Source organism: Tauraco erythrolophus, chromosome 6, assembly GCF_009769465.1.
Source record: "Tauraco erythrolophus isolate bTauEry1 chromosome 6, bTauEry1.pri, whole genome shotgun sequence".
Classification (NCBI taxonomy): domain Eukaryota; kingdom Metazoa; phylum Chordata; class Aves; order Musophagiformes; family Musophagidae; genus Tauraco; species Tauraco erythrolophus.
This window is the reverse complement of record NC_141470.1, coordinates 7913805-7939459: the sequence shown is the minus strand read 5'-3', so window position 1 is coordinate 7939459 and position 25655 is coordinate 7913805. Positions and strand designations below refer to the sequence as shown.

Below are 25655 nucleotides of genomic sequence, written 5' to 3'. Positions count from 1 at the left end.
GCGTTAATGGTATCCCTGGGGTTTGACTGGCTGAGCGATGCCCAGGGCTCAGGTGGAGCAGGGCTGGGCAGCGACAAGCCTGGTCTAAAGGGGACAGTGTGCAGGCTTAGCCTGGCCTCCGGCCAGTGCAGGAGGCGTTTGGCAAGGCAAAGCTAGGCTGAGGAAGCCTATGGAGAGCATCCACAGCTCCAACAAGATGAAGCCAGGCTGCACTGAGCTTTCTGTTTGTGATGGCCAGGCAAGAGCTGAGTTAGGCAGTGCCGAAGTGAGGGCTGGGGAGGCTGGACTCGGAACACAAAGGATACAAAGCAATAATTGTGAGTAAAGAAAAATGTGCTCTATGTCTAGTAGGCTCGTGGTGTTAAAAATGGGTTAAATCTCTTGCAGGCAAAGGTTTTTTGTAACTCCTCTCTTCGCTGCTCCATGCACAGCTATGTTGCTCTGTGGATTTAGGTTCATTTGCAACAGAGAAAAATTTTCCTTCTCTTCCCTGTCCAATGATCCCCAGCATCTACAGGTGACAGAAAAAAAGGAAAGGGGAGGGGTGGGAAGGAATCTATTTACAGGTGTGGGTAAATAGATATATCAATAAGAGAGGATTAAAAGACTGCAATCTGGTTGTTAAACTGTATTGCTATATTTTTAACCTTTCCCTTTGTCTGTCCACCTTACATGCTGAGGTATCGGCATGGCAGCACCTGGGGTGTGGATAGAGAATACACAGACTTGGAAAATAAGTGTTTGCTTTTAGGTGACCTGGTCAGTATGTAAATGTTTTTTTTTTCATAAAGCAACAGGAGACAGATGTGTTCTGTGCTATTAGAATAAAATAATGGGAAAATGTAGCTGCAATAGTGACATCTTTTGAAAAGTCGATTCTGACTTTATTATCTTAGAGTTCTCAGCTTTATTCTTTAGCAAGCACAGGTCAATGCGAGTAGGTCAGATCGGTGTGATCTGTGTTTTACCAACGACTGTAAAAAACAAACTGGAAACCTATCCAGATATTATAATGACTTGATGTTGAGAAAGAGAATCTATGCTTTTGGGGAAGAGAAAACTGGTATTATCTACTTAAACATCATCCTAATATCCCAGTTAATTTAAGGGTATGTATTTATCACTGGAAAATGATGTTCTAATGAGGTATGTCTATAACAGATTTGGGTATTTGGGGAAGTTAAGTGTGTGTTCCTGAAAAATTTATATTACGTAAATTGTGTGTCTTTTTATGATGGACCTGATTATAAGGTCACAGCTAATAGAGCAGATCCTGCTCGTAATAGGAAAAACAGATGATATTGGCCCTGATTGTCAAGTCACCCAGTTAGGAATTCGACAGCTAGGAATAGTTTCCTAGCAAGGAGTTCTGTAATGTTTTGAAAGGAAGGAAGAGCGAAGCATCCTTTCCTAGCGAAAACCAGGGCAGATCAGAAGCACACCACCCGGCTGAGGAAGCAAAGAATGCTAATTTTCTTGTATATTTGCAAAAAGGAAGAACTCTCTTGAATGGAAAGAAGGATGAAGCAGAGATGTGAGCCAATAATGTTTTCCATAGGTAGCTCTATGTCCGGTGTTCAGGGCAAAATGTGCCTGTATGTGCAAGTGTTTTAGTTATTATTAGCTGTTATTTAGTTATTATTATTCGCTATTTCTTTCCTCCATATTAGAGGGGCAAGTAAATCATGGCATCTACAGTTACAAGAAGGATAAGGGCTATGAACAGCTTCTGGGGACATGAAAAAGCCGACTGCTTTGGCAATAGGGTGATGGTTTCCTGGCTTAACAGGAGTGTTGAGGGCAGAGTTCTTCACCTGCACTGGAGCTCAAGGCTGAAAGCTATCATTTGTTTTCTTTAAGTTTTGTTTGAGTTTTGTGTTTGGAGGCTTTTTGTTGGTTTTTGAGGGGTTTTTGTTCTGGCTCAAGCTGGACAGATAGTAGAGCTTAGAGAGCTTCAAGGCACAAGCGTTTTCTTCCCCAGCACCCTGTGCAAAAAGGTTCCATGCTTTATCAGCCTTCCTTGATCTGTATTGAACTTCTGACCCACTCATTTCGTTTGCATAGCAAGTAATGCAAAACCTCCATGTGCTTCTGCTTAGTGCCAGCCCAGCCACACAGGGGCAGTCGTGGGACTGGGAGATGAAAGTCCTGTAAACTCCTGGGGCTCTTAAGTTTTTGTCTGTATTATGTACTGTTAAGTGCTAAACACCTTTGAGCCACCATTATAAATAAGAGAGCACAGAACAGTCTTTGAATGGTGGAGATTGCTTCTGTGCGCTGCACGGCCAGCAGCTCTTGAGAGCTCTGTGTTTCTTGCAGTGTGGTAACTTTGCCAAAGAGTCGGGACAAGCCATGTTGATAGCTGTAATTTAGAAAAGAAAATCGTGATTTAAAGCTTATCTGCTTTGAAAGAGAGAAAAACTTTGTTGGTTTGAACAGCTTATTACCACTCAGAAAATAATTTTTCAGTGCAACCAAAACCCATAAAGTTGTGAAAGGCAAGATGTCAGCAGTAAGGCAGAAAATACTGTAAAGCCTGTTTGGTGAACTCTGCCTCAGTTTGTATCTCGTGCTCTTTGAAGATATCCATGAATAGAAGGATGTAGACAATCATCTAGTAGTTTATTCTCAAGGAAAGCTTTGTGTACTGTTGTATTTTAAGTGATCTTAAAACAATTTCTGGTATTAACTCCGGAAGTAGAAATACTTGGGGAGAGAGGAGTTGCTAAGTATTGTTAGTGTGTGGAAGAACTTGATCTAGTCGAAAACCTTTATTCATAAACAGGGTTTACAAAGTGGCACGGATACATTGCCTGCTGATTGATTACAATTTATAGATTATAATGAGGAATAAAACTGCATCTTACTGTAGTTGCATTATAATAGCTTTGAACTGACTTTTTTTCTACTAGGTCCAGTAACAAAACTCGTGAGACTTAGTGCTCTGCAGCTGTTCTAGTGATGGTTCTTTCATTGTTCTCATCCTTTCGTAATTGCTATTTTCCTGTATGGTTTATAATGTACATAATATAGTAGCACAGTGGGACATGTATATAACTTACAAAGAAATACCTTGGACGCGCGTGCTCAAAAGCTTCTTTACTTTTTGTGCCACCAAAAGAGGTTGGAGGCCGCTGCTCCAGCACAGCTGTACTGTGTCTGGGAATGTTCTAAGGCCCTTCAAATATTTCCATCATTTTGTAATGAAATCCCTGCTCTGCTTTTCTGTTCCTCCTGTTTGTGGAATGGAAGAGTGAAAGAGGGAAAGGAGCAGTGAAGGAAGGAAATGAGAAACAAAGAATTCCTTGTTCAGCTAGTTGTTGCAGGATTTCATCAGGGAAGCAGTGCTGCTCTTATGTAGGAGGTCTCTGCAGTGGTTTAGAGGAAATGTAAAGCTTATTGGATTTTTAGTTACTTTTACTATGGTGTACGTGTTCCAGCAAAGCAGGAAGCCTTGAAAGCTGTAGTCGAGGTTGGAAATAGCAATAATAAAATCTTGTCAGACCATACTATCAACGTTGACTTGCCATGGTCTTTGCAGAAACTGGTCATGTGCAACATATTCTGTGGTTGGTTTGGGTGCTTGACATTTATTTTAGGCTGCTGGTCGCTAATGTTTACTCATCTTCTGTTCAGACTCGTCCTTCCTTTGTCTCTTCTTCTAGATCATCATGAGAAAAAGGGCTTCCGTGGTTTACAGCTCCTTACAAGCTGCAACATAGTCTAGGATTCTCTCAGGATATAGATCTCTCGGTTTCTACAGTTGCATTCTTTGTTCTGGTTGTCTATTCTGTGATAACAAAACATGGATACCCTTCCAGTCCACCCGTTTTACAGAAATTCAGCATAGAAGTATTGCCCATGTTGGTTAGCTTGGAATTTGCTTCCGTTTCCCTCCTGAGTTTGTTTCTGATTGCAAGAACAATTACAGCGTAATTAAAGGGGAAGAAGATTTAAGATACATCTTTAATTTTCTTTTCTTTTTGCAAATGAGGTGCTATAATCCCTGAGGTGTGAAACTTTAGTGGGGAACACATGGAAGCAAAAGCATTACAACACCACTTTTCTTACATGCATGACCTTTCAGTGATCCTTTAAGTCCTTTATGTCCGGTCTTAGATGTTAGAAAAGCCCCTTGGCTTACAGAAGATCCGTAAGGAACAGCCTTTACCAGCTGGGTAGGTGTGTTGCACACCCCCAATGCATCTGGCACATTGGGAAACGCTGGATTTACGGTGTGTGCGCAGCAAGGCTTCCATGCAAGGACAGCCCACGCCTCATGCAGATGCCCATGGCTATGACGGGGTCAGGGTTCCCTGGGGAGGTGACAGTCAGGACTGACCTGCAGCGAATTGTCCTGGCAAGCTGCGTTTTCATCTGAACTTCTTAATGTTGACTGATTCCTAAATTGAGTTTTGACTCATCTGCTGTGAGAGGCGAGAAGACGTTGTAGAGAGGAGATGGAGAAGAGTGTGTAGAAACTAAAAGAGGCTTTTGTGAAAGCAGTGTTCCAAGTAGAAAAATGGAAGGGGAAAAAAATGGGACAAGAACTGTGCTGCCCAGACTGGGCCTGACCAGTGGCAGTGCGTCAGGACCCATTGATCCAGACAGTGAGGTCCTTACCTGTATAGAAGGCGGCCTTGTGGCCAGGTCTTTCTGGGAGGGTTAGGATCATGTATGCTTCACAACATAGATTTTCAACAATGCAGTGTGAGGGTGGGGGGTGAAGCAAGCTGGACAAGGAAGAATGATACCCGAATGCCTTTGTTTTCTCTACGCATCATGAACTAGACTCCTGGATTTTTCAGCAGGTGTTGGGTCAGGGCCTTGGAGGGACTTGATACTTAACGACTGCCTCTGCTGCATCTGAGTTTTCTTTTAAGGGCTCATTGTCATTCAATGGCTCCTGGTTTTCTCCTTGCAGTGACACTGAAGCAAGCACCCAGCTGAGGATATGAAGGTGCTGGCAGGAAATCAGAGCAACTGTCTGCCTGCTCTTTCCTTCAGCTGACCTAGCAGCAAATATTTTAGCTGGATGAGAGTCAATGGAAAGCATGTTATTTTCAGGTGTGTTATCTTTACCAATAATCTCTCTGAGGCACAGTAACTCCTTTGTAAGCCTGTAGTTGCTATGGCCAGGAAACGCTGATTACAGTTGCGGTAGACGGCTGAAGCAGCAAAAAAAACCCCAAAACAACCCAATGTGACATTTATCTTTTGAATCAAAAGATTGCTTTCCTTTCTGGCTTCTTTCATGCATTCATCACATACTGGAGCAGTCTCCTTCCCTTTCCAGCTATCTGGCTTTTCCAGGTGCCTATTAGGCACCTTACAGTGTCCTACTTATGATCTGGCAGATTTTGTGGGTTTTACTGGGTGCGATTCTGATGCATCCAAAATTCCTCCAAAAAAGTTTCAGACAGGAAAAGCCTCCTTACAAAAAAATGTAAAAATGAAGGGAGAAATTGTTTGCGAGTGGGAAATTTTTTTCTCCTCCTTTTTTGACTCTAACATCTATACCTCTTTAACTGTCATAATTAAACCCTTTCCTACTTCATAAACTTGCAGATCTCCAGCAGAATAACCAAGCGGCCCTGGGAGGCGAACAGTGTGTTTCCCACTTCCCACCCACCACTTGCAGGTTCTGCTAACCACGACAGTCCTTTGGCTGCCGGGAGGCAAATTCAGGTAAGATGCTTCCAGCTCCTGCAAAGATTAATAAAAGAAATGGCTGAGGAATGAAAGCCCAGGCAAAGCTCAAATCAGTTTATTAATTCTATAAAAAGCACAAGGTGAAGCCTGACTATATCCTGCAGGGCGTTAAACTGGTCCTGGCAGTAAAATGCTGTGTGATTCCCAGTAAAAGACCTGAAGGAAATACGAACATGGGAGGGAGCCCGCAGGGGCTGTGTTCAGTTGGTCTGTTTACTGTGGCCAGACAACAATACCGTAAAATTCAGCACATCCCTAGGACTGCTCTGATGAGGGAAAGGATATACCTGTGGTGCACTAAGGACTGGATGGTTCAGCCATGAACATACCAAGCTGGATACAAAATGGAGGGCGCATTAGAAGATACCCTGCCAATTGGCAAGATTTCCTGCTGTTTGGTAGCCTACAGTGTCCGTACTCGACAGTGTCATGCTGCTGTTGCTTTTAAAAGGGAAGGGAAAACTGATGGTCCTTAAAGTCACTGTTTTTCCCCCAACGGAGGGTCACAGCATGTTTTCAGCCTTTAAAGCCAAGAGTAACTTTCAGTGAGAAGGGTGTGGGGCTGGTTTTCAGAAACTGGTGCACCAGAGCCTCAGCCCAGGCCTGCCTCGGAGTGAGCCCACCTTGCTTATCAGTTGTGTGTTGTTAAAATGAAGAAAACAGCCCTTGCTACAATTAAGCATGTGTCCATTTCCTGAACTCCACAGAAATCAACTTGTCCTGGTTTCAACTGAGACAGGCTTAGTAGTTCTTTTTAGCAGCAAGAAGAACCCTGTGTTTTGGGTTTAGTCTGGGACTTCTTGTAAGAAGAATGTTGACAGCGCACTGATGGTTATGGTTGGCACTGGGACCTCAGGGACTTTTCAGCTGCCGTGTTCTTGCCAGTGTGCAGGAGCACAACAGGCTTGGGGGGAGCATGGCCGGGACAGAGGGTCTACAACTCCCCTTATCATTTGAATTTAGGATTGAGGGTTAAATTGGCCAATGAAGTATTACATATCATGCAGCGTCATGCCCAAGGTATAGACAAGAGTTGACCGGAAAGAAGGGCTTCTGCTCTTCCAGGGGCCCTCACTCTTGGACTCTTGGAGTGCTGTCTCTCTCTCTCGTCCTCTTTTCAGGCCTCTTGCCTGTCTAGGATTGCAGTGTCAGGACTTAGATCTGTTTTGGGATTGTTTGCCAGGACGGGACAGGTGTTGGTCACTGGGTGGTCAGCAATTGCACTGTGCATCACTTGTTTGTATATATTATTATCATTATACATACATATATACATCTCATATATTATTACTGCTAAATTGTTCTTGCCTCAACTCATAAGTCTCCTTCCCTTTTCCCCTTTAATTCTCTTCCACATCCCCTGGAGGTGGGGGAGGGTGAGTGAGCAGTTGTGTGGCTGGACTAAACCTAGACAAAATTGTATGTTCTTAAAGCACTGTTTTTCTGTGTATTTGTGTGGCCTGAAAATCCACGGGGAGAGTTTGATGCTTGTTCCAGTTCTCAGCTGCCTTGAAGGAACTCGGCGACTGGCAAATGTAGAAAGCAGGTAGGCACCATGACAAGGGAAAATTTAGCCTTTGCCCTTCCTGTCTCACAGTAGGTCTGTAGGTTGAGCCCATGCAGAAGGTTGCTCTGGGAGCCTGGGACTAAGCTCCTTCTGCTTGGTTTGCTCATTGAACATCAGTGCAGTTCTTGTCTCTTCCAGACAGGAGATAATGGAGCTGGAAAACGTGCAAGGGGCAGGAAGGATGCTCAGAGATGTGTTCTACAGAGTGTTTTTAACTCTTTTTACGGCAGAGTCTTACATCTCCTGGGAAAGGACGAACTGTGAATAGATGGCTGCCATCCACTGTTTCTCAACTAGGTGGCACCAAATGAAATAATCCAACATCACCTGCAAATAAGCAAAAGGAGGTACTTTTTTCCCTACCGCGCATAGTTCTAGTGCTGACTCATTGCTATGAGACGTTTGAGGCCAAAATATAAGTGTTGCATTCAGAAAGTAATTGGTTAAATTGGTGAGAAAAAGATCCTCTAAAAAGAAAACGAACATGGAAAGGTGAATGCATTCCCACATGGAAGAAGGGAGAGATTGGGGCTGCCTTTCTCAGACTGGAGATAAGTAAGACAGCAGCAACAGAGTTTGTGGAGAAACAAGGCAGGTAGAGGAGGCGGATCAGATATCTCTACTTGCTTTCTCTAGAAAGGCAAGACGGTAAAAGTCTTGCTTCTGCTGAAGCTGAAGCTGCCCTGTGGATAAGGGGAGACCATGCCTGCATGGGTCAGGGGCAGCTGTTGCCTGGAACCCTCAGAGCTATGTGGCCAAGCTTTGCTCCTGGATGGAGAATTTCAATGGTGACCCGTAACAAATCAGACAGCTCTGCCCAAAGGGAGAGATGGAACTTCTACCCTGGACATGCTGAGCTTGAAAACATCCACTCCGCCTTGTTTTCACTATGTCTCAGCAAAGAGCTGCAGCTGGAGCCATCTCCGGGCATCTCCTAGCCGGGCATACAAACTCCCATGCACTAGCTCACGGCTCCCCCCCCTCACAGGGGATACAGGTCAGCCTCACACATCGCAGACAAGTTGGGCAGGTCTGATGTAGCTAATGTGACGTGAGAGCTTAAGGCATGCTGTCTGTAGACATTTAGTAAGCAATTTGGGAAAATGGCAAGCTCATATTCTTCATCTTTTAGTTACTCAAGCTGCCCTAAGTTTCCAGGCTTTAACCACCCTGTCAGCCCTCTGCTTGAACCAGCAAGGTTAAACCTTGGTATTTCTAATAAAAACACAAATAGCTTGAGAAATTTTTGAGTCTTCTTCCTTCCTTATGCAGCAAATCTTTTTTCCTGATAAAAAAAGCGACCAAGGTGCTGCAGGCCCACCCGTGGGATGGCTCCAAGGCAGAAACAAGAACTCAGAGCTTTGGATATGAACAGGAGGTGGCAATACACACTGATCTAAGTAACCCTGGATGTGCCCCAGCCACTCTGGCTCTGCCAGGTCTCTGCCACAGGCCAGACCTGGTCTTCTGAAGGTGTTTAGCATCACCAGGTTTAGAAACAGCAAATCTGTGTGTCCAGGAGAGAGGACTCATGTACGGGGTGGCTGCAGCCCCTATGGAGACACCCATCTGTCCCCACCATGTGAAGAAGGGACTTTGCTGATGAACCTGGGTGGTTAGGCTTCTAATTATGCTTTATTTGGCTGATGAAGAGAAGCTTTACAGAGTGAGAAGTAGGACAGAAGAGCTGGCTGAGGGAGGCGGTAACAGGATAGCTGGGGATCACCTGAGCTTAGGTATGAATCTTCACCTTTCTGCTTCTTCAGCCCAGTCCTCAGAGGATTTCACTCCTTCTGGAAGCAGCAATGGCTCAGGACAAATGTGGGATTTTTTTTCCCCTCTAGGTTGGAGAAAAAGAAAATCCTTGTAACTCTTAGCTTCTACCCAAGGCCAGAGCTGAGAACAAGCATGGGTTGTGACACTGGTTGTAGCTGCTCTCTCCCAAGACTGCAGGTTAGCGGCTCCTGGGGCCTGGCACATCCTTCATGCACTGCAGGAACATCACGCTGAGTGACAATCCCGGCAAGGCTTTCATCCTGGTGAATGATGAAATCATCCTGGTGAGAGAATTGAGAAAACAAAGTGTCTCCCTCTCAAAAATTCCTTAAAACAGATGACTGGGTCACAGCCTGTGCAGGGAAAGAAGATCCTACTGCTTAAACAGGCTATTTTGGGAAAACTACTGTGCATCGAGAATGGCTGGAGGGCAGAGGCAGTCACAAATGGATCCATCAGCTTTTCGGGGTCCCAAAACAACATGGCCCTGAAGAAGCTGGTGGAACCTCTTGGTGAGGCAGCGAGCCTGGGAAGCTGTGACTCCTCCTGTGGGTCAGGCCATTTCATTTTCACCCACGGCAGGATAGCAGTGTCCTCGGTGTCCACTTAACCCTCCAGCCTAGCAGCATGGAGCGGTCTCACCTTTTTACTCCTGAGAAGCAGCAAAGTGGGTTAATGCAGCCGCTAAGATTTCCCTTAGTTGTCTGTCTGTGCTGGAAGGGCAGATGAATGAACGAGCTTTGGAGAGTGGGGAGCACTGTAAAATCCCAGAGCAAACAGCACCGTTTGGCATTGCTTGTCCACACACTCCAAGGAAAGGGAGTGATGCTCCCTATGCTGCAATGCCCCATAAATCTGACACCACCTCTGCACAGGGACAGATGTGGATGCTGGGACCCTGCGGGGCAATTTGTCCCTGGGATGAGGGGGTAAGCCGGGCCGAAAGGCTCCTGTGGCAACAGGCAGCTGCAGTTGCAGGCTCTCTGCCAGCAGCTGTGCCCAGAGTGGGATCTGGAGGCCAATCTTGCAGCTGAGACGGTGCCACTCGTAGGCACTCAATAAACAAAAGTGCCTTGCTGTTCTAGTTGAGAGATAAGCACACAGGGCGTAAGATTGCTTTCCCTCCCGCCCTCTGTGCTGAGCGTGGGAGCCTGCATCGGTCACCGAAGGAACCAGGGCTCTACTGCTTCGGGACACACTGTGGACAGGCACACAGGAACTGGGGCTGCTGGGTGTCAGGCAGCCCTGAGGCCGAAGCCCCACAGGTGCTATAGAAGCTGGGCCACTTTGCAAGCCAGCTCATGGCATATTACCCATTAGCACTCCAGGGTCAACCCTGCAGCTCTAGAAGTCACTTACAAAGGGAAGAAAATTCTACTTTTATGCCTTTTTGGCTTCCTGATGATTAATGATGGAAGCCTGAAAGCTTTTTGCTTGGGTGTTTTGTTTTTTTTTTTCAGAGGTGAACATTGCCGAGCCTTGATTTCTCTGCTTTTGCTGGAGAGTTTGCTGGTGGGAATTGAGGAACACTTGTGTGCCTTGAGCACCAGGAACTTTCCTCCCACTATTTGTTACGCATTTGAATCAAACGGCTGCTAAGAAGATGTCTGCAGACTCCTTCAGAGGAGTGATGGCCAGAGGGGACAGACAGACCATGTACACTCATTCACCTGTGTGGTCTTGCAGCCTTGAGCTCTTGACAACAGAGCTAGGCTTGAGGTAGAGATGTCCCCTTCGCACACCTCCTTCACTCTCCGGCTGCATCCACGTTCCCTCTCACTTCTGTAATGTCAAGTGTCCACACAGAAAATGCAAGCAGGCCTGCTGGGTCAGTGGTTTCAGAGTGATTTCTGGCATCCAAGGCGCTGGCCAGCTGTGAATCTGTTCATTTTATTCATACCATTTGGCTGTACTCTCAGCAGTCAGGTGCTGGATGCCTCCCCTATCACCTCTGTGCTGTCACCTTTGGCAACCCATCCTGTGGATCCAATAGATCAGGAGACTGATTTTTCCGGAAAACAATGTTGACTGGTGCTAATTATATGTCACTGCCTCTTCAACCTACATCAGCTAAATCGTCTACCAGCGCTCTAATAATCACGTCCAGGATGGCCACCAGGCCAAGGGAGCGGCAACCAAACTCGCCCCATTTGGCTTTTTTAAGCCTTGGTTCAATACCCACACTCCTCAGGCACGCTTGGGGACTTCACCAGCACTCCATGACTTATTAAAGCAGAAAGCAATGCAAACGGGGAAGGAAGCTGAAAAACCTGACCTCGTGAAAGCCTCTTTCTTTGTCAGCAGACTGAACTTGACCCGTGTCCTTGGCAGGGCTAAACCAGCCCACAGCCCCTCTGGAAAGGGGCACAGGACTTTGAGACTCACGCAGGGGGAGCTTTGTGACAAGCCCAGCACAAACCCGGTTCAATGCTCCCGTGCGTGCCATGATGACGACAGTGTTGCCTCGTACAGGAGGTTCTCAGCTCTGCCTCTTCACCTTGTATCAGATGCAGACATTGCTGCTTTTGAAGCTCCGCTTTGTACCAAATGGTTTTAAATCTCTCTTGTGTCTGTCAGGAGAAAAAATTTATGTCTGAGAGCAGAGGAAACCTTGACAACCTGGCACTCGCTGAATGCGAGCTTTCTTCCTCTGCTTTTTTTTAGCCCCTCTCTTAAAGGCTAGCGGAAGAAACGGGTCCTTTGCACCGTGACGTTTACAAAGAGCAGTTGTTTTTATGCAGCAAAACCAAAAATAAAAACGAGTGATTGCAGTCCTCATAAAAACCAGTGCAAAGCCAGACAGCGTTAACCTCTTCCTTGCCAGGGGACGGTACTGTCCTTCCAGCACATCTATGGGATGGCATGTTATGATATATGGTAAAATCTGTCCCACTCAATCCACGCCGAGTTCAGTTCAGCTTTTGTCCGAGTTGGCACAGTGCAGTGAAGCTCACCGAACCCTTTGCAGAACAGGGCAGAGCAGGGGCCACTGCCACCACCACGGACGGAGGTGGGCAGGAGCTCCATGGCTGGGAAGCGGGGACATGTCACCCAGGAGGCGCAGAGGTCTGCCTGGCTGTTGCTGTCCTCCTCGCCTCCTTGCTGAGTTTCCAAAGCCCGCTGAGACAGTCTCCGTGAATGTTTTTGTGTGCGGACTCGGACCCCATTACGGCGCCTGTTAAACCCCGACGCGATGCCCGCCCGTGGCCGGGAGGCGGTTTTCCAGCAGGGCAGCAGGCGGCACAGCACGGTGATCCAACCGACCGCGGCCCACTTGGTCTTTATTTTGAAGGCAATTCCAGATTTATTATTTCCCCCCCCATTTTCGCTTGTCCCGCTGTTCCACCCGTGTGCGGCCTCGCCAGGTGGCCGCAAGATGGCTGCCGGGGGGCCTGAGGGAGCGCGCACCGCTGCCGGAGGGGCGGGCAGGGCTGCGGGCGCCGCGGGACAGCCGCCTTCCCCCCGTGCCTCCCGGCGCCCGGGGACGGTGCGCCCCGGGGAGGGCGCCGGCCGAGGGAGGCGGTGGCGAGGCTCGGCCGCCCCGCCGCGCGTTGCCATGGCGACGCGGCGGCCGCCCCGGCGGGGAGGGCCCGGCGGCAGCGGCGTTTTTTCCTGCGCCGAGCGCGGCCGGCGGGGGCAGAGCTGAGCCGCGCCGCGACGAGGAGCTCCGCACCGCGCGCCGCACCGGCCCCCGGCCCCGGCGGGACCCGCCGCCGCTCCGGACCGGTAAGTGCGGGCGCGGCCCCTCCCCAGCGCTCGGGAGGCGCGGCCGGGGGGTCCCGGCACCCCTCCTGCCGCCGAGCTGCGGCTCTCCTCCCCCGGCCTGGCTCCCGCTGCACTGGCCCCTTCGTCTCTCGCCTTGGCCCCTCACCGCAGGCGTGTACTGGCCCTCCTTCCTGCACCCCCGGTCCCGGTCGGGGTCCTGGGAGGGTCCCGGTTCCTGCGGGGCCGGCGTCTCGCCCCGGGGGCTGCGGTCTCCCCGGCCCCCCATGTACCTCCCTCACCCCGGGGAGTGCAGGCTCCCCCGGTCACCCGCTGTCCCCCCCGCACCCCGGGGCTTGTAAGCCCTCCGGGCCCCCCGCCTGCTTCCGTCCCCCTGGGGAGTGCAGCTCCCCCCAGCCGCTCCCCTCATCCCGGGGAGGGGGGCCCTTCTGCCCGAATTTGGGGCCGGAGCGCAGGTACCCGCGTGTCCGAGCCGAGCCCGGGGCGCAGCGCCCCGCGGCGCCGGGCGGTGGGGGCGGCAAGCGGCATCGCCCCCCCCGCTGCCCGCGCCGGGGAGGTTGCGGGTGACACGTGTGCGGCTTCAGTCGCGCTCTCCAGTGCCCCGGAGCTGCTGCTCGGTACGTCAGCAGCGACCTGCACGTTTCTCCGATTTCTCTCTGATTTCTGGGGTGGTTTGTAGGGCTGTAGCCTCCGGCTGCCCAGCTCGCAGAGGAGGGTCCTGCATCTAAAGCCCCTCTGAGCTCCTTCCAGACTCTCCTAAGCCAAATCTGTGCCTCGGTGAGGTAGGTCAAGGTTATTGTGCTCTTCCTCCCGTGGATGGGGAACATGGAAATGTGGATAGGCTGTGGGATTTTTCTCAAGGTCACCCTGGGAATTGAACCCCGAGCATCCTCTCCTCTCTTGCTGCACCCTCCGGAGCTGCTGGGCTCCTGCTGGGCGAGGGCACAGTTGTGGAAATCAGATTTTCCAGTGCCCCGGGCCTCTCTCCTTCTTTTAGTTTCTACACCTTGCCAGGCTGTCAGAGGAACAAATGTAAGAGCAGGATCCCACCTATGTTTATTTGGCCTAATATCTTTTAGATGTTAGATGTTTGCAGTTAAAGACTGGGTGTTTTAACCGTAGTGAGTTCATCTCTGAGAGTCTTGCTGCCATCAGGATCCGACCTCTTGTGGCGTGGCTGCTGCTGGTTGTATTGTATCTGCAGTGATTTTGATCACTGCAAGTCACTGTGCTCTCAAGAACTTGTGTCTTGGCAATGGCAACCAAAAGGCAATCAAATTAGAGTGGTACTCGGCTGATAATGATGTATCTTGTGGGACTTGGATGGCGGTTGTCTTCTTGTCTTCGGCTTGTGTTTTGCTTTCCAGGCTGTTATAAATAAAAATATAGATGAGGTCCAATAGGAGGAGTTACTCTAACCTCTTCACCAGAAAATAAACACCAGTATTTGATGAGGATTTACCCCTTTGAATGTCTTGCCTGTAGGATTTTTAACTGTGCGCAACTACTTCTTCTTGTCGTTCACATAGGTACAATTTTTCTCCTGGTGCTGCGCCCTTGGACTCACCCGTCATAGTAAGGAGTGTTATGTTTTGAGGGGGATGATGATCGGTAGCAGAGATGAATGGCCGAGTTGGAACAGGGAGCAAATCCATGTCATAAATTGGAGCCCGACACTGCCCTAAAGGAAAGTCTGCAGTCTTGTTTGATGCCCAGCAATCTTGTTAATGTCTTACTAAGATGCCAGGGCCCTAGAAGATCCTCCTGCTGCCATTTTAAGAAGGAGTAGTGTGCTGTATTAAGTTACTAGGAGGTGGAATCACTGGCCTTGTTCCCGTTTTCCTGCCAAGATTTAAATCAGTGGGCAAGACAGGGAGAAATATCTGCCTGGCTGGACAAGGTGACAGCGTCACATACAGGTGGAAGCAATCCCCCTGCTTGCTTGCACATCACATTTTGTGTTGTAAGTCTCTAGCAGGGCAAAGGTGTGATGGAGAGAAGGGACTGAGACGCACTGGCCGAGGTTTGGTGTGCCTCGAAGCCTGGGAGCCGTGAGGATTTGGAGCTGTGCTCTGATGAGAGTGTGATAATGGGAAAAGTCTTGCTTAGGAGCCGTAAGCATTTCATGTGCCCATACAGTTGTTCTTGCGTAACTGCTGTCATGCTGAGAATTGTGAAATAGTAGGAGGGAGAGATTTTCTGGAGTAGGGCAGCAGTGTTTTTAGGTGGGAAAACGTTGTGCTGCGTTTAGCTAGAGTAAAACATATTTGGATCCAGCATCCCTGACCAGCGGCCCAGTTTTGCAGATTCCCCTAAGAACAGCTTTTCCATGAGCAGTAAAGCCTGATCTAGGGAACGCCCTTGTTGCGGCATATGTGATGACCATGCAATGCTGTTAAAATAGTTAATTGTCCCTTGCACTCTGGGTTTTATCTGAATAATCTGCGAGGAGGCTGTAAGAGGAGTGACTGATGAGTTACTCCTCCCTCAGCAAGGAGTGCCTAGGTGCGGTGTAGGGCATCTGGTCCTCCAGAGTGCTGGACTTTGGTTTTGCTGCTGGGCTGAGGGTTACTTTCTTTACAGATGTTGGCAAACCTCTGGATTCTCTTTAACCTCATTGTGGAAATAAAACACTCTTGGAGAGCAATTGCCAAATTCCAGTAGCTGGTGGAAGGTGGTATGTCCTTGTGAAATTTGGGAGGCGAAAGGCTTGTGGGGTGAGCAGAAAAGTTTAGCAGCGTTGAACGTAGCCGTGTAGGGACTTGTGTTCCTTGGTGCTGTTGCAGCACCTCTGCCTTGTTTCAGCGTGATGCTTTCTTTTGTCACTTGATCCCTGGGCTCGCTTGGGGGCAGGGAACTGCAAATATTTTCACTGCCAAATTTCTAGTGCCAGCAAGATGCCCTGCGCGGGGCGTATCTCTTAATGGGCTGGTTTTATCTGCCTAAAATCATATTGTGCTGCCAGAATGACATAAAAGAACTTTGAACTAGGCCCCAAGGGGGAAGGAAAAGGGATGGAAAAATGCAAAATATTTTTGTTCGGTTGTTAGGAGATCCTGTGATGATGTGTAACCAAACCGGATTTGGAATGGCTGGGACAAACGGGTTTCCTTGTGTTCCTGAGTGCTGCAGTTCATGTGTATTATGGTAGAATGCTAATGTCCTATGAAGGGAGTTTCTGCAGTTTCCCCTTTTCTAGGCTGTTTCAGAACAGAGAGACCTTTCTCCTAATCTGTCTTGTTCCTGGCTGTCCTTTTTCAGAGTGTTTTTCCCACCTGTTGTGGTTTGTTGTTGGTTTTGATGGGGTTTTTTTGTTTGATTGTTTCCCTCCCGCTCTCCCCCGCACCGCCGGCCCCGAATGAAGTTTCTACACAGCTACTGGCGGTCAGTGGTGTCCCAAAGCTGTGCACCTTGGTCCTTGACGGGAATAAGTTGATGTAGCTCTGGCAGAGGCGGCGGAGCGAGCTTGGTTTGCCCTAGCTGAGGTTGGGCGATCATGTGGGAGCCCTCGGGCTACAGGAAGACCTTAGGCACACAGCCTCTTTAGCCTGTCACAAGTTTGTTAGCGTCCTGTTAGGCTTCCAGTTGGATATGCTGATCTCCCGGCTGCCTCTGCTCCTCTGATTAAAGCTGCAGTACTGTGTGCAAGTACTGTGTACTGCAGTACAAGGGCCTGTGCTGCTCCTTCAACAGCAGCTGTGCAGAATGGGGAAGGATCTGCCTGGTCACAGCATCCTGCTTTCTGCTACTGCAGGTACATGAGGGCTGGTTATTATTCCTTTTACATCTGTGTATGCATTCACCTAAATCCTTCACTGTGTTTTCAGGAAATGCAAAAGCCTGCTTTGATGCCCATGTTTACACATCCAGGCTTTCTTTAGAAGTGCAGAAACATCTGTGGTATCAGAAAGTTAAGAGAGTTGGAATTACCAATTACTTATCATGGCAAATGAGCTACAGATGCTGCCTATACAAGCCGATGTGTTGTTTTTATATTTTTCTCTTGAACATGCACACTACGTGTGTTTCATTGTGCGTTTCTCCTAAATGACTGCATGGACTCTAACCTTGCTTGAGCTGGTTCCCTTGTCTGTCTGCAGTGAGATAGCGGGACGTGACTGCAAGCATCTCTTCTTCCCTGCTGAAGAGGAGCCTGAGGTCTAACAGGACAGTGTGTTTCGGCTTCCCTGGCAGATTTGATCAAGTCTTCCTTCTTCTGCAAGACTGATTCCTCTGGCCTGTGCCTGATTGGAGTGGGGACCGTCATTTGGCCATATCCAGCTAACAGCACAGCAGGTTGCTGGAGCTAACACTGTGTTGCTCCATCTAATCCTAACAACAGACAATTTTTTTTTTTTCCTGTCCTCCTCTGTTTGCCTTCCAGCACAAAGAGAGCAGGAAGGAGGAGGTATATTGAGCTGTCCAATGCAAAACTAGGTGTTGCTTTATCTTGCAGTGTTGATTGCCAGGTAGTTCCAGTTGCTGTGAAGATAAAGTAACAGAGGGTACAAAAGCTTTAGAAAACAAGGTAAAACCCCAGACAAACCCAATGAAAAGACCATGTCACTCTGGGTGGTTTGGGTTTCTGTCTGGCCGTTTCCTCTTACACATCTGCAAATATAAAAGCTTTGAATACTTGCTGGCTTGGGAGGGCTGCCCACATGGAGATTATTTGCTTCGGGAAAGGAAAGACGCTTGGGCAGCAACGTTTGTTCTGTGTCACCAGAAATGTGATGGGATACTGTTTATTTAATTTGTGGGGTCTCTGTTGATCTTGCAGCCTGTGTTGAGCTGCTCACAGGAACGCAGTCTTGTGTTTATTTTGTTAAACCTTTTCATAACGCCTGCAGCGTTTATCCAGAGGCCAGGAGGAGAGAGGTTGATTTTGATCCAGCTGAGTTTCCCAGAATGGCATGAATTTGAGCTGCTGGAGATGACTGGTGTCTCTTCAAAGACCATGCCTGCCACACCTGGAGTTTGACTCCATGGTTGGGGCTTATGCTCTCGATTTAAAGGCTGTCTGAGCTATGAGGAGCTTTGTGAACAAAGTGGGGAGAGGGAAGGAGAACTTTCCCTCTTATACAGGACAGTGATGCTGCTGCACTGAGTGACTGTCTTGGAGGAGGCCTTTGGGAAGAGAGAAGGTGTGTGCTTTTCTTTTTTAATTAGAGCGTAAAGATATGGGACTTTCAACACCATTCAGTCATTTAATAGGAGAGAGGTGCTGTGCGGATGAGCTCTTAGTTTGGATCAAGCCAGAAGCCAGTCTGGTAGCGGTGATCCTTCATTTCTGAATTCAAACACAGCTTCTAGTGAATCCTTTTTGCTTCAGCAAGGGCCTGTGCTGTGTGATGTGAAAGCTTCTAGCCAGGGTGAGCACTGGCTTTGCGTGGATAAACGCATGGGAGGAGGCAGTAGCACCCAGTGTGCTTAGTCTGGACCAGCACATCTGTCATTTCTGTTGCTGCTGGGTACTGTGTCCTTGTCGCGGTGGTGTCTGACCCCTTACTGCCTTTGTTGGGTGTACTGCCTGCGCGCCTTGGTGGAGGAGACAAGGGCGATTCCCTGTTGCGTGCTGGTTAGAGTGGGATGGAAACACCTTCTCCAAGGCCATGTGCAGACTGGGAGCTTGTCCTGTTCAGTTCTGAGCTCTTTGCTCTATGATAGTTAGGAATTTATAAAAAACAAAAAAAGAAGAAAGAGGAATGTTTTAGGGACAGGATATGTCAGGGGCTAACTGTGAATTTGAATACTGCTTTCTCCTTTGCCACAGATTCAGACCGTGACCTTGGATAAGCAGTAAAATGTCTGTCTCTGACCCGGTCCCCTACAATCAAATAGAGACAGCAGCACTTTCTGGGCTTTGGCACTTGTACGCTATAGCTATGGCAGCTGTTGCAGAAGGTATGATCTGATGTAGTAAATGGTCTCTCTGGGTGCTTCATTTTCCTTTTTCATTTTGTGTTGGCTTTCTCGAGGATGTGGGTAGCTTCCTTTTCCATGCCCTGAGTAAGCTGAGCTCTTCACTGTAGGGCAACAGGAGCACTTGTTGGTTCATCTCATCCTTTGGGAGCCACTGTTGTTTATGAAGGCTATTTTCTAAGGGTGGTAGTTAGAAAGGACATAAAACACACTGTGTCGGCCTGACCCCTTACTCTGAACTGTCTGGCTTGCCTTGTTAGCAGCTAAATGTGTGCATGATCTGAGCAGCTGTTGTCTTTTTGATGCTTTCCTCTTTTTTTTTTTTTTGTGGGGAAGGGGGAAGGAACTTACAGTGAAGATTTACTGGTGCCCCACTCTGATTCTTCAAAACTAATGGAGAGCTTGAAGGAAATAGCTTGGATACTGAAGCGATAAGTGCTACAGAAATGCCAGACGCTATATAAACAACTAAACTCAGCCCCTGGCCCTTCCTGTAAGAGGGATGATTTGCAGAAATACTTCAACAGATGGTCTGAATTTGGCTTTGGAAAGGGAAGAAGAAATGCCAGGCTGCTGCTGAGCTGTGTGTGGGCGCGTGCCCGAGTGTGCCGTACGGTGTGCTGCCTGCCAGCATGCTCCCAGGGAGACTGAGCCGACGGCTCCTGCAGCCTCTACGTGCTCGGGAGGCATCTGCGCACCGCTGACTCAGTCTCTGCGGCTCTACCCGATCCCTGGCATGGTGCAAGCTCCCACTTCCTCTGCAGTGAGATTCGTCTGTGCCCACGTGCAGGGCTGTTCTGGTGCAGGTGAGCTGTGGCCAGTTTGCAGAGGTGTGGGGTGAGCTCATGGGAGAAGGGCTGGGGAGCTGCTGTGCAGCTTGTGAGATGTTGCTTGGCATGTGGGTGAGATTGTGGGAAGGCCATGGCGTGATCTGACATTGTGTTGTCTCTCACAATGGTGCAGCTACCTGGAACTGTGGCCGTGCAAATCGATGTGGTCTGGAGCTGGAAGCAAACAGATCAGCCGTAGCAAAGGGCATGTGCTGTTTGAACACACCTGTGCATACATGTGAGCTGACAAACTTGCTGGTAGCCTGAAGGGACATGGGATGGGAGAGGGTTTACATGTCAGGAACCCTGATGAACTCTGGCAGAGCTGGCTGCTGCAGCCAACCTCCTCTCTCCCTCTCCCCTGATGAGGTTACTGCTCTTGCAGGGGAAGGAGAACATGGTTTCCCCAGCTGGTACCAGACGTGGGGTCCTGACACCAACTGTGGCAGCAGCAGAGTGCTGTGCCACCTCTTTTGTGGGCTCTGCCGTGGGACAGGCAGGTTCTCACATCAGTAGCCACAGATGGCTCTGATGGGGATAGTGGATTTGAGCCCAGAAGTCCTTGTCCAAGGACCTCTGGAGCAGAGCAGTGTGTCTGATTCCTGCGTTGCCAAACCATTGTTAGTCTCCCAATGCAATGTGCCGGTTGCGCTGCTCACTGGCACAACAATTTGTTGTGTCCAATGCTGTTTGCCATTCCTATCACACACTCTTTGGCAAGATAGTGCTGGTTAGTAGTTAGAGCAGAGCTGTGAGGTGTGCTTCAGGGGTAATTTTTTTTTTTTTTATTAGAAACTCTAAAACCAGGTCTAAAGCAACACAAGATAAATCACTTTATTGAAAATGCTTAATGTGTCAGGTAAATTCTTGTGGCAGGTAGCAGCGTTGCACTGCGCATGCGAAGTAGCTAGGTAAGACCTTTAATGTCCAGAGAATGACTTTCCAAGTTCACTTATTTCAATTTCTCCTCTCACTCTTTTTTCTTTCTTATGTTACCCATCTCTTTCTGCTCTGTTTAGGTGAGCAGGACTGCATGTGTGTGCATTTGCCTGTAGCCTCCTAAATAAGTTGTCTTCCTGCTGGCAACGCCTTGCTTGCCTTCCAGCCCACTGATTCACAGCACCCTGCGTGAGCAGGGAACTGGTGGATGGATTATGCCACAGACTTCCGAGCCGTCAGGTGGTGGTTGCAGCCCCCTTGACGATTCCTCTGCTTGTCACAGAGTGCGTACGAGTTTCCCTGGAGGAACCGCTAACCTCTTTAGGAGCAGACCCGTGTGGGGCTGCTGACGTGTGTTTAGCAAGGAACTGTTTTGCTGTGATCTGAGCAGCGTTGGCGGAAGCAAACAACTGAGCTGGGAGGAGAGAAATATTGTTTGCGATGCAGGAGCAGAGCAGGTACATTCATATGCATACCCCCACAGCAAAGGGACTGGCAGCAGCAGTGTCCTGTATGGTCATTCCTGTGGCTGAGAGGCAAGGAATAATGATTAACGTGACATTTAACTGGCATTTCTTCTAGTATACTGGGAGCATTAGTCAAATTCTGCCTTCAGCAGTGGGAAGTAATGAGATAAGCTTCCTTCCTCAGAAAGGTCTCTACCTGCTGTTGCAAAGTGTTTGGGAGGCTGGGAGATGATGTCCTTTTGTTATCCTGTCTACTGTCTGTGTCCGATAGCCTTGGCTGTAGCGAGCAGCTGAGCTTGCAGCCTGTACACACCAGCGTGTGCACGCTTACATGGTGGCTCCTGCTCAATGCTTCTCTGTCACCTTGCCTTGAGTGGAGCCCCGCTCCTCACTCCAGGCAGTGACACAGGGGGGTTTACGTCCTTTATTTCAGACCTTGGGGTCCGGTTTCATTAACCTACACTGTTCTAACGTTGGCATCCATGTTGGCAGCTGGGTCTCTCTGGGCACTGCAGCTTTGCTACAGGGGCAGTGTGGGGTTTCTGAACGCAGTGATGTTCCTGCCAGGCTTGTGAAGTCTCTCTTTGGGACTCTGAGTGACAGCTGTCTGTTGACATGTAGCCCCACAGGGCTCTGGATTTCTAGGTCTTTTAAATCATTTTGTCCAGGGTCCAGAAGCCCCTATCTCCCAGGTGTCCCTGGAGGGATTCTTGTTCTGTTTTATTGTTGTTTTGCTGTGTTGTTTTTTTTTCCCCCAGTGCCCACAGCAGTCAGACCGCAGGCTTCTGCTGAGAGGGGCATCCCTGCTTCTCACTCCTGCCTCTCTTATTTTGTGCTGGCACAAGCATTTTTGTGTTCACAGCTATGCATTGACCTGGGGACAGGCCTGGTCTGAAATTAGTTCCTCTAGTTGATGGGGGGAAGGAAGAGCTCTGTCCTTTTTGGCAGTAGCCTGAAGTTACGCTGGACTACTGGTTGAGTAACCACAGCCTCTGCTGGGAAAGAGAATCATGTGGCTTAAGAGATGCACTTTCCAGGGGCTAAAAACCTCTAGTGTAGTTTCCTTCAAGAAAATATTTGCATCTTCTCTGCCAACCCACTGCCAAGAGTGCATTGAGCCTGTGCCAGCGCCTCTTTGTGCAGGACAAACTGTTGTACTACCCTTCCGCAGCCCTGGGTCTCGCCTGGTGCCTGATTGTAGCTTCTGTCTTGGAGGGGGAGCGTCAGCATCCTGTCTTCAGAACACCCTGCAGTTCGCGTGGCATGGTCCATGCTGCCAGAGAAGGGTGGTTGCTTTTCAGGCCTCCTGGGGATGGCCCTGTGTACCGCCACATGCACCCGGGACAGGAAGCAGTGGGAGCAGAGGGGAAGAACCCCCGGGCTTGGCTTTGCTTTGCTGTGGCACCGTCCCCTGCTGTTCACAGGAACCAGCGCCGTGCCTCGGAAAGCGCTCGGTAAACACGTGTGCTTGGAGATGCAAAGAAATACGACCGACTTCCTCTCCTCTTCCTCTTCCTCTCCCTCCCCTGTGTGCCAGGAGCCGGCGGCAGTGCCCTTAGCGTGCGCACAGCGGATGCCGAGGAAGGCGGCTGGCCAGGGCGGGCAGAGGTGCGCGATCGGGTTACCCGTGGGCTGGAGAGACGGGACCTCCCTGGGACCGCGCGTCTGTTTCCTGCTGCCCTTTTCCTTTTTCCCTGCCACCCTCTGTCCCTTCCTGTTTCTGAAGGCTCTGTTCCCACTTCGACATGGGAGGCGCGCACAGTCCCGCCCGCCTGCCCCCACGGCCGGGTGGGTTTAGGGAGCCGGTCGGGATTGCCGAACTGCCGCTTCCCCGTGCCGCCCGTCCCCCGGGCTGTCCTCCGCCGGCTTCGGGGACGTGGAGAAGACGGGTCCGCCTGAGGAGCGGCGCGTGGCGGGAGGCTGCTCCCGGTGCTGCTCCCGGCGCTGCTCGGTGGCGGGAAGCTGCTCCCGGTGCTGCTCCCGGCGCTGCTCGGTGGCGGGAGGCTGCTCCCGGTGCTGCTCCTCCGACAGCCCTCTTCCAGGGCAGTGCTTTCCGCTTCGCCCGGCTGTTGTGAAAGCGCCTGGATTTGCTGTGCCCCGCTCTCCCTTTGGCCTCAGGGCGCGCTGGGCTTGTTTGAATTAATGTAATTAGCACATGCCTTATTAGCTCACTAAGGCACAAAGAACTCGGGTGTGTTTGTAGCCAGGTTAAGCAGCCCCTATTAACTTAATAACTGTGTCCTCCCTCCGTGCGTGGCAACAGTTAATCGCTGGTGGTGACTCAGGATCAGGCAGCACGGAGGGAATTTGGGCAAGGTGTGTATGTGTGCGGTTCTCTTTTATTGCGTTGTATTTTTATTAATGAGCAGAGCTGTGAAGGGAATTAGCAGCCGGTGCTGTAGACGGAAGGAAGCGTTCGGTGCAGGTTTGCTAAAGAGCCAGCCCTGGATGTTCCCTGTGCTCTGCGCTGTCTGTAGAAAAGGATCTATGGAATGAATCAGCGTGATATGACACAGACCAGGAGGCGGCAATATACAGAAATAAACTTCAGCAACCCCCGCTTGAGCTCTGCTCCCCATGACCTATGAACTAGGTACTGATAGTAATTTTGCTTCATTGTCTACTCTAATTGCCCTCGGTGGATCCTGGGGCAGAGGAAGAGACTGGTGTGTTTTGGTGCTGCTCGTAACCCAGGCTGCGCAAGGACCAGGCTCTTGTGAAAGGACAAGAAATAATTGCAAGCAGTTTCATTCTCCGCAGTGTGGTGGTCCTCAGCCCCTTTTGCTGATCTGGGTCTTGCCACACACAGAGCTTAGCTAGGTCCCTTGGGACGCTGCCAGGATGCTTGACACCAGTTGTGTTTTTTTTAATTTTGTTTTGTTTATTTTTTTTTTTCAGAAGATGCGGGTTATGGGGGTGAGTGCCAGTTTGTGCTCCAGCACCCTGAGATGATGCGGCCTGTAAATCCAGGACAGGGGCATGTGTCTCTGTTCCTGTAGTCCTGCATGTGGGATAGTAGTGTCCTGCACTGCTTCTAGAACTCGTGAGTTAAGCATTTCTGGGGCTCTTTTCAGCCAAGATCACTACGCGTGCAAAGGAGGCTTCCTGCATTGCTTCTCTTCTTCCCCTTCCTGCAGTAATCACAGGTCATGCTCTTTGTGGTGTGCGTGAGCTGGAAGGAGGAGCAAGAAGAGTGGCGCTGGAAAGCAGCTGATGTGCTTGCACAGTTTTGGTCGGGTTTTCTGCAAGTAACTGTTGGGGTGAGATGCAGGTGTCCTGCCTGCTCCCCTTCTCTCTTTTTACATTTTTCGTTTCCTGTTTCTTCTCCCCGTTGCCAAGTAATAATAATGAAAAAGTCTGCAGGAAGAGAAGTGGTTGCTGGGGTACCTCAGATGCTGGCTGGAGGTGGTGATTTTTTTTTTTTAATTTATTTTATTTTATTTCTCACCACACTTCCCCCTCTCCTTTTTGTCTTCTCTGTTCCAGGGGCAGGAAGGGACACTACTTGGCTTGGTGTGTAGGAGGCTTTGTGTGCAGAATCAGAGCAGTCCACTGGCTCAGAGCTGTGGGCCACTTGGCATGCAGCAAGACAAGGGATGTTTTCCAGGCCAGCTTTTTTAGTCAGTGAGAATTCCACACACACATCCCCGCCCCTGGTTCTGTCTGTCTGTTCACTGGCTTCGATGAGTTTGCAGAAGGAAGGAGTAGCCTTGAGATGGTGGTCTTCCCTTGCTCTGTGCGGTGGGAGAGCCATGTGTCAGAGCTGGCTCAGCAGGCCTCTTGCTGGCTGCTGGGCTGGAAGGGATGGAGCTTAATTTGTAGCCCTGCAGTACCTGAAATTGGGGCTATTTCTGGCACACATGTTGTTCAACGTCCACATGAAGGAAAACGATGTAGGGGAAACAAACTTGGATTTGTGGAGTTTTTCTTTCTTCTCAAAAGAAGAAGAGTTTGTATTTCAAGGAGAAAAAGCCTTTTCTTAAGGCTGTATGCAGTGTTCTGAGAAAAATCATACTCGTCTTGTGAAGGTGGTGGTCATCCATCGCAGCTGGTCCTTGACACAGCTGCCGCCAAGCTCTCTAACTTGTGGGCCTTCATCAGGGTGTCCTGGAGGCACTGAATTGCATGACATCCATCCTGCATGCCCCATGCTAGCCCCGAGGCAGAACCTCCATCTCTCAGCAGTGGGTCAGCAGCAGGCACAGCACTGACCTGCGCTGTTAGTCCTTCCCCTCTGTGGCGTCAGGTTTGACAGCAGCCAGCCAGCACCATGCCAGGAGGATGCACTTCAAGGCGTCTAACAGGAACAGCTCTGTGGGTGTTTGGGTGTTGCTCTGATGAGGTACTACTGCAATTTGGCCTGAAAAGATGCTTATTCCTCCCAGTGGGGCCACTGGCGTCCCTTTCTTTCGGAGGAGGTTGGTTGGCTGAGAGCCAGGACCCCTGGTTTTGTTGCTGGTGGGGAATGAATGGTCCCTTTCATACCCCAGGACCTCAGCTCAGCACTCTACCTTGTTCCTATGAGTGAGCTAGAATCCAGCCCTCGCTTTCCCTTGGGCTTCTTGGCTGGTTGTTTTTAATTACTGCTTTGTACACAATGATTATTTTAAATTGGGAAGGGGGAACCTTTTTTCTAGCCTGCCGGTTTTTTGGCAGAGCATCCGAGGGAGGGATTTGCACCATTAAGTTTTTCAGTGGTAAGTCCTTCTAGATCAAAGG

At 49.6% G+C, this 25655-nt stretch overlaps 1 protein-coding gene across 1 annotated transcript in view; it reads right to left on the bottom strand.

Annotated features, from left to right (window-relative positions):
* Positions 1 to 25655, bottom strand: part of RPLP2 (ribosomal protein lateral stalk subunit P2) — a 161243-nt gene that overhangs the window by 24359 nt on the left and 111229 nt on the right. The window lies entirely within an intron of this gene.